This window comes from Oncorhynchus kisutch, linkage group LG7 (genome assembly GCF_002021735.2).
Source record: "Oncorhynchus kisutch isolate 150728-3 linkage group LG7, Okis_V2, whole genome shotgun sequence".
Taxonomy (NCBI): Eukaryota; Metazoa; Chordata; class Actinopteri; order Salmoniformes; family Salmonidae; genus Oncorhynchus; species Oncorhynchus kisutch.
This window is the reverse complement of record NC_034180.2, coordinates 55116579-55124816: the sequence shown is the minus strand read 5'-3', so window position 1 is coordinate 55124816 and position 8238 is coordinate 55116579.

Here is an 8238-nt window from a genome sequence, read left to right as displayed (position 1 = left end):
CTGGACAGTTTAGTGATGAGTGGGCTGACAGTAGTGTACTGTAGAGTGATGAGTGGGCTGACAGTACTATACTGTAGAGTGATTAGTGGGCTGACAGTACTGTACAATAGTGATGAGTGGGCTGGGCTGACAGTACTCTACAGTATAGTGATGAGTGGGCTGACAGTACTGTACAATATAGTGATGAGTGGGCTGACAGTACTGGACAGTTTAGTGATGAGTGGGCTGACAGTAGTGTACTGTAGAGTGATGAGTGGGCTGACGGTACTATACTGTAGAGTGATTAGTGGGCTGACAGTACTGTACAATAGTGATGAGTGGGCTGGGCTGACAGTACTCTACAGTATAGTGATGAGTGGGCTGACAGTACTGTACAATATAGTGGTGAGTGGGCTGACAGTACTGGACAGTATAGTGATGAGTGGGCTGACAGTACTGGACAGTAGAGTGATGAGTGGGCTGACAGTACTGGACAGTATAGTGATGAGTGGGCTGACAGTTCTGTACAGTAGAGTGATGAGCTGGCTGACAGTACGGTACAGTAGAGTGATGAGTGGGCTGACAGTACTGGACAGTATAGTGATGAGTGGGCTGACAGTACTGTACAGTATAGTGATGAGTGAGCTGGCAGTACTTTACAGTATAGTGATGAGTGTGCTGAGAGTACTGTACAGTATAGTGATGAGTGGGCTGACCTTACTGGACAGTATAGTGATGAGTGGGCTGACAGTAATGTACAGTATAGTGATGAGTGGGCTGGGCTGACAGTACTGTACAGTAGAGTGATGAGTGGGCTGACAGTACTGTACAGTATAGTGATGAGTGAGCTGGCAGTACTTTACAGTATAGTGATGAGTGGGCTGAGAGTACTGTACAGTATAGTGATGAGTGGGCTGACCTTACTGGACAGTATAGTGATGAGTGGGCTGACAGTACTGTACAGTATAGTGATGAGTTGGCTGACAGTACTGTACAGTATAGTGATGAGTGGGCTGACAGTACTGTACAGTAGAGTGATGAGTGGGCTGACAGTACTGGACAGTAGAGTGATGCCTGGGATTACAGTACTGTACAGTATAGTGATGAGTGGGCTGACAGTACTGTACAGTATAGTGATGAGTGGGCTGACAGTACTGTACAGTAGAGTGATGAGTGGGCTGACAGTACTGTACTGTAGAGTGATGAGTGGGCTGACAGTACTGTACAGTATAGTGATGAGTGGGCTGACAGTACTCTACAGTAGAGTGATGAGTGGGCTGACAGTACTCTACAGTAGAGTGATGAGTGGGCTGACAGTACTGTACTGTAGAGTGATGAGTGGGCTGGGCTGACAGTACTGTACAGTAGAGTGATAAGTGGGCTGGGCTGACAGTACTATACTGTAGAGTGATGAGTGGGCTGACAGTACTGTACAGTAGAGTGATTAGTGGGCTGACAGTACTGTACAGTATAGTGATGAGTGGGCTGACAGTACTGGATAGAATAGTGATGAGTGGGCTGACAGTACTGTACAGTATAGTGATGAGTGGGCTGACAGTACTGTACAGTATAGTGATGAGTGGGCTGACAGTACTGTACAGTATAGTGATGAGTGGGCTGACAGTAGTGTACTGTAGAGTGATGAGTGGGCTGACAGTACTATACTGTAGAGTGATTAGTGGGCTGACAGTACTGTACAATAGTGATGAGTGGGCTGGGCTGACAGTACTCTACAGTATAGTGATGAGTGGGCTGACAGTACTGTACAATATAGTGATGAGTGGGCTGACAGTACTGGACAGTTTAGTGATGAGTGGGCTGACAGTAGTGTACTGTAGAGTGATGAGTGGGCTGACAGTACTATACTGTAGAGTGATTAGTGGGCTGACAGTACTGTACAATAGTGATGAGTGGGCTGGGCTGACAGTACTCTACAGTATAGTGATGAGTGGGCTGACAGTACTGTACAATATAGTGGTGAGTGGGCTGACAGTACTGGACAGTATAGTGATGAGTGGGCTGACAGTACTGGACAGTAGAGTGATGAGTGGGCTGACAGTACTGGACAGTATAGTGATGAGTGGGCTGACAGTTCTGTACAGTAGAGTGATGAGCTGGCTGACAGTACGGTACAGTAGAGTGATGAGTGGGCTGACAGTACTGGACAGTATAGTGATGAGTGGGCTGACAGTACTGTACAGTATAGTGATGAGTGAGCTGGCAGTACTTTACAGTATAGTGATGAGTGTGCTGAGAGTACTGTACAGTATAGTGATGAGTGGGCTGACCTTACTGGACAGTATAGTGATGAGTGGTCTGACAGTAATGTACAGTATAGTGATGAGTGGGCTGGGCTGACAGTACTGTACAGTAGAGTGATGAGTGGGCTGACAGTACTGTACAGTATAGTGATGAGTGAGCTGGCAGTACTTTACAGTATAGTGATGAGTGGGCTGAGAGTACTGTACAGTATAGTGATGAGTGGGCTGACCTTACTGGACAGTATAGTGATGAGTGGGCTGACAGTACTGTACAGTATAGTGATGAGTTGGCTGACAGTACTGTACAGTATAGTGATGAGTGGGCTGACAGTACTGTACAGTAGAGTGATGAGTGGGCTGACAGTACTGGACAGTAGAGTGATGACTGGGATTACAGTACTGTACAGTATAGTGATGAGTGGGCTGACAGTACTGTACAGTATAGTGATGAGTGGGCTGACAGTACTGTACAGTAGAGTGATGAGTGGGCTGACAGTACTGTACTGTAGAGTGATGAGTGGGCTGACAGTACTGTACAGTATAGTGATGAGTGGGCTGACAGTACTCTACAGTAGAGTGATGAGTGGGCTGACAGTACTCTACAGTAGAGTGATGAGTGGGCTGACAGTACTGTACTGTAGAGTGATGAGTGGGCTGGGCTGACAGTACTGTACAGTAGAGTGATGAGTGGGCTGGGCTGACAGTACTATACTGTAGAGTGATGAGTGGGCTGACAGTACTGTACAGTAGAGTGATTAGTGGGCTGACAGTACTGTACAGTATAGTGATGAGTGGGCTGACAGTACTGGATAGAATAGTGATGAGTGGGCTGACAGTACTGTACAGTATAGTGATGAGTGGGCTGACAGTACTGTACAGTATAGTGATGAGTGGGCTGACAGTACTGTACAGTATAGTGATGAGTGGGCTGACAGTACTGGACAGTATAGTGATGAGTGGGCTGACAGTACTGGACAGTATAGTGATTAGTGGGCTGACAGTACTGTACAGTATAGTGATGAGTGTGCTTACAGTACTGGACAGTATAGTGATGAGTGGGCTGACAGTACTGTACAGTATAGTGATGAGTGGTCTGGGCTGACAGTACTGTACAGTATAGTGATGAGTGGGCTGACAGTACTGTACTGTAGAGTGATGAGTGGGCTGACAGTACTATACTGTAGAGTGCTGAGTGGGATGACAGTACTGTACAGTATAGTGATGAGTGGGCTGACAGTCCTGTACAGTATAGTGATGAGTGGGCTGACAGTACTGGACAGTATAGTGATGAGTGGGCTGACAGTACTGGACAGTAGAGTGATGAGTGGGCTGACAGTACTGGACAGTATAGTGATGAGTAGGCTGACAGTACTGTACAGTATAGTGATCAGTGGGCTGACAGTACTGTACAGTATAGTGATGAGTGGGCTGACAGTACTGTACAGTATAGTGATGAGTGGGCTGGGCTGACAGTACTGTACAGTATAGTGATGAGTGAGCTGACAGTACTGGACAGTATAGTGATGAGTAGGCTGACAGTACTGTACAGTATAGTGATGAGTGGGCTGACAGTACTGTACAGTATAGTGATGAGTGGGCTGACAGTACTGTACAGTATAGTGATGAGTGGGCTGGGCTGACAGGACTGTACAGTATAGTGATGAGTGGGCTGACAGTACTGCACAGTAGAGTGATGAGTGGGCTGGGCTGACAGTACTGTACAGTATAGTGATGAGTGGGCTGACAGTACTGGACAGTTTAGTGATGAGTGGGCTGACAGTAGTGTACTGTAGAGTGATGAGTGGGCTGACAGTACTATACTGTAGAGTGATTAGTGGGCTGACAGTACTGTACAATAGTGATGAGTGGGCTGGGCTGACAGTACTCTACAGTATAGTGATGAGTGGGCTGACAGTACTGTACAATATAGTGATGAGTGGGCTGACAGTACTGGACAGTTTAGTGATGAGTGGGCTGACAGTAGTGTACTGTAGAGTGATGAGTGGGCTGACAGTACTATACTGTAGAGTGATTAGTGGGCTGACAGTACTGTACAATAGTGATGAGTGGGCTGGGCTGACAATACTCTACAGTATAGTGATGAGTGGGCTGACAGTACTGTACAATATAGTGGTGAGTGGGCTGACAGTACTGGACAGTATAGTGATGAGTGGGCTGACAGTACTGGACAGTAGAGTGATGAGTGGGCTGACAGTACTGGACAGTATAGTGATGAGTGGGCTGACAGTTCTGTACAGTAGAGTGATGAGCTGGCTGACAGTACGGTACAGTAGAGTGATGAGTGGGCTGACAGTACTGGACAGTATAGTGATGAGTGGGCTGACAGTACTGTACAGTATAGTGATGAGTGAGCTGGCAGTACTTTACAGTATAGTGATGAGTGTGCTGAGAGTACTGTACAGTATAGTGATGAGTGGGCTGACCTTACTGGACAGTATAGTGATGAGTGGGCTGACAGTAATGTACAGTATAGTGATGAGTGGGCTGGGCTGACAGTACTGTACAGTATAGTGATGAGCGGGCTGACAGTACTGTACAGTATAGTGATGAGTTGGCTGACAGTACTGTACAGTATAGTGATGAGTGGGCTGACAGTACTGTACAGTAGAGTGATGAGTGGGCTGACAGTACTGGACAGTAGAGTGATGACTGGGCTGACAGTACTGTACAGTATAGTGATGAGTGGGCTGACAGTACTGTACAGTATAGTGATGAGTGGGCTGACAGTACTGTACAGTAGAGTGATGAGTGGGCTGACAGTACTGTACTGTAGAGTGATGAGTGGGCTGACAGTACTGTACAGTATAGTGATGAGTGGGCTGACAGTACTGTACAGTATAGTGATGAGTGGGCTGACAGTACTGTACTGTAGAGTGATGAGTGTTCTGACAGTACTGTACAGTAGAGTGATGAGTGGGCTGACAGTACTCTACAGTAGAGTGATGAGTGGGCTGACAGTACTGTACTGTAGAGTGATGAGTGGGCTGGGCTTACAGTACTGTACAGTAGAGTGATGAGTGGGCTGGGCTGACAGTCCTATACTGTAGAGTGATGAGTGGGCTGACAGTACTGTACAGTAGAGTGATTAGTGGGCTGACAGTACTGTACAGTATAGTGATGAGTGTTCTGACAGTACTGTACAGTAGAGTGATGAGTGGGCTGACAGTACTCTACAGTAGAGTGATGAGTGGGCTGACAGTACTGTACTGTAGAGTGATGAGTGGGCTGGGCTTACAGTACTGTACAGTAGAGTGATGAGTGGGCTGGGCTGACAGTACTATACTGTAGAGTGATGAGTGGGCTGACAGTACTGTACAGTATAGTGATGAGTGGGCTGACAGTACTGGATAGAATAGTGATGAGTGGGCTGACAGTACTGTACAGTATATTGATGACTGGGCTGACAGTACTGTACAGTATAGTGATGAGTGGGCTGACAGTACTGTACAGTATAGTGATGAGTGGGCTGACAGTACTCTACAGTAGAGTGATGAGTGGGCTGACAGTACTGTACTGTAGAGTGATGAGTGGGCTGGGCTTACAGTACTGTACAGTAGAGTGATGAGTGGGCTGGGCTGACAGTCCTATACTGTAGAGTGATGAGTGGGCTGACAGTACTGTACAGTAGAGTGATTAGTGGGCTGACAGTACTGTACAGTATAGTGATGAGTGTTCTGACAGTACTGTACAGTAGAGTGATGAGTGGGCTGACAGTACTCTACAGTAGAGTGATGAGTGGGCTGACAGTACTGTACTGTAGAGTGATGAGTGGGCTGGGCTTACAGTACTGTACAGTAGAGTGATGAGTGGGCTGGGCTGACAGTACTATACTGTAGAGTGATGAGTGGGCTGACAGTACTGTACAGTATAGTGATGAGTGGGCTGACAGTACTGGATAGAATAGTGATGAGTGGGCTGACAGTACTGTACAGTATATTGATGACTGGGCTGACAGTACTGTACAGTATAGTGATGAGTGGGCTGACAGTACTGTACAGTATAGTGATGAGTGGGCTGACAGTACTGGACAGTATAGTGATGAGTGGGCTGACAGTACTGGACAGTATAGTGATTAGTGGGCTGACAGTACTGTACAGTATAGTGATGAGTGGGCTTACAGTACTGGACAGTATAGTGATGAGTGGGCTGACAGTACTGTACAGTATAGTGATGAGTGGGCTGGGCTGACAGTACTGTACAGTATAGTGATGAGTGGGCTGACAGTACTATACTGTAGAGTGCTGAGTGGGCTGACAGTACTGTACAGTATAGTGATGAGTGGGCTGACAGTCCTGTACAGTATAGTGATGAGTGGGCTGACAGTACTGGACAGTATAGTGATGAGTGGGCTGACAGTACTGGACAGTAGAGTGATGAGTGGGCTGACAGTACTGGACAGTATAGTGATGAGTAGGCTGACAGTACTGTACAGTATAGTGATGAGTGGGCTGACAGTACTGTACAGTATAGTGATGAGTGGGCTGACAGTACTGTACAGTATAGTGATGAGTGGGCTGGGCTGACAGTACTGTACAGTATAGTGATGAGTGAGCTGACAGTACTGCACAGTAGAGTGATGAGTGGGCTGGGCTGACAGTACTGTACAGTATAGTGATGAGTGGGCTGACAGTACTGTACAGTATAGTGATGAGTGGGCTGACAGTACTGGACAGTATAGTGATGAGTGGGCTGACAGTACTGTACAGTATAGTGATGAGTGGGCTGACAGTCCTGTACAGTATAGTGATGAGTGGGCTGACAGTCCTGTACAGTATAGTGATGAGTGGGCTGACAGTACTGGACAGTATAGTGATGAGTGGGCTGACAGTACTGTACAGTATAGTGATGAGTGGGCTGACAGTCCTGTACAGTATAGTGATGAGTGGGCTGACAGTCCTGTACAGTATAGTGATGAGTGGGCTGACAGTACTGGACAGTATAGTGATGAGTGGGCTGACAGTACTGGACAGTAGAGTGATGAGTGGGCTGACAGTACTGGACAGTATAGTGATGAGTAGGCTGACAGTACTGTACAGTATAGTGATGAGTGGGCTGACAGTACTGTACAGTATAGTGATGAGTGGGCTGGGCTGACAGTACTGTACAGTATAGTGATGAGTGGGCTGACAGTACTGTACAGTATAGTGATTTAGTGGGCTGACAGTACTGGACAGTATAGTGATGAGTGGGCTGACAGTACTGGACAGTTTAGTGATGAGTGGGCTGACTTGACTGTAGAGTATAGTGATGAGTGGGCTGACAGTAGTGTACTGTAGAGTGATTAGTGGGCTGACAGTACTAAACTGTAGAGTGATTAGTGGGCTGACAGTACTGTACAATAGTGATGAGTGGGCTGGGCTGACAGTACTCTACAGTATAGTGATGAGTGGGCTGACAGTACTGTACAATATAGTGATGAGTGGGCTGACAGTACTGGACAGTATAGTGATGAGTGGGCTGACAGTAATGGACAGTATAGTGATGAGTGGGCTGGGCTGACAGTACTCTACAGTATACTGATGAGTGGGCTGACAGTCATGTACTGTAGAGTGATGAGTGGGCTGACAGTACTATACTGTAGAGTGCTGAGTGGGCTGACAGTCCTGTACAGTATAGTGATGAGTGGGCTGACAGTACTGGACAGTATAGTGATGAGTGGGCTGACAGTACTGGACAGTAGAGTGATGAGTGGGCTGACAGTACTGGACAGTATAGTGATGAGTAGGCTGACAGTACTGTACAGTATAGTGATGAGTGGGCTGACAGTACTGTACAGTATAGTGATGAGTGGGCTGGGCTGACAGTACTTTTCAGTATAGTGATGAGTGGGCTGACAGTACTGTACAGTATAGTGATGAGTGGGCTGACAGTACTGTACAGTATAGTGATGAGTGGGCTGACAGTACTGGACAGTATAGTGATGAGTGGGCTGACAGTACTGTACAGTATAGTGATGAGTGGGCTGACAGTACTGGAC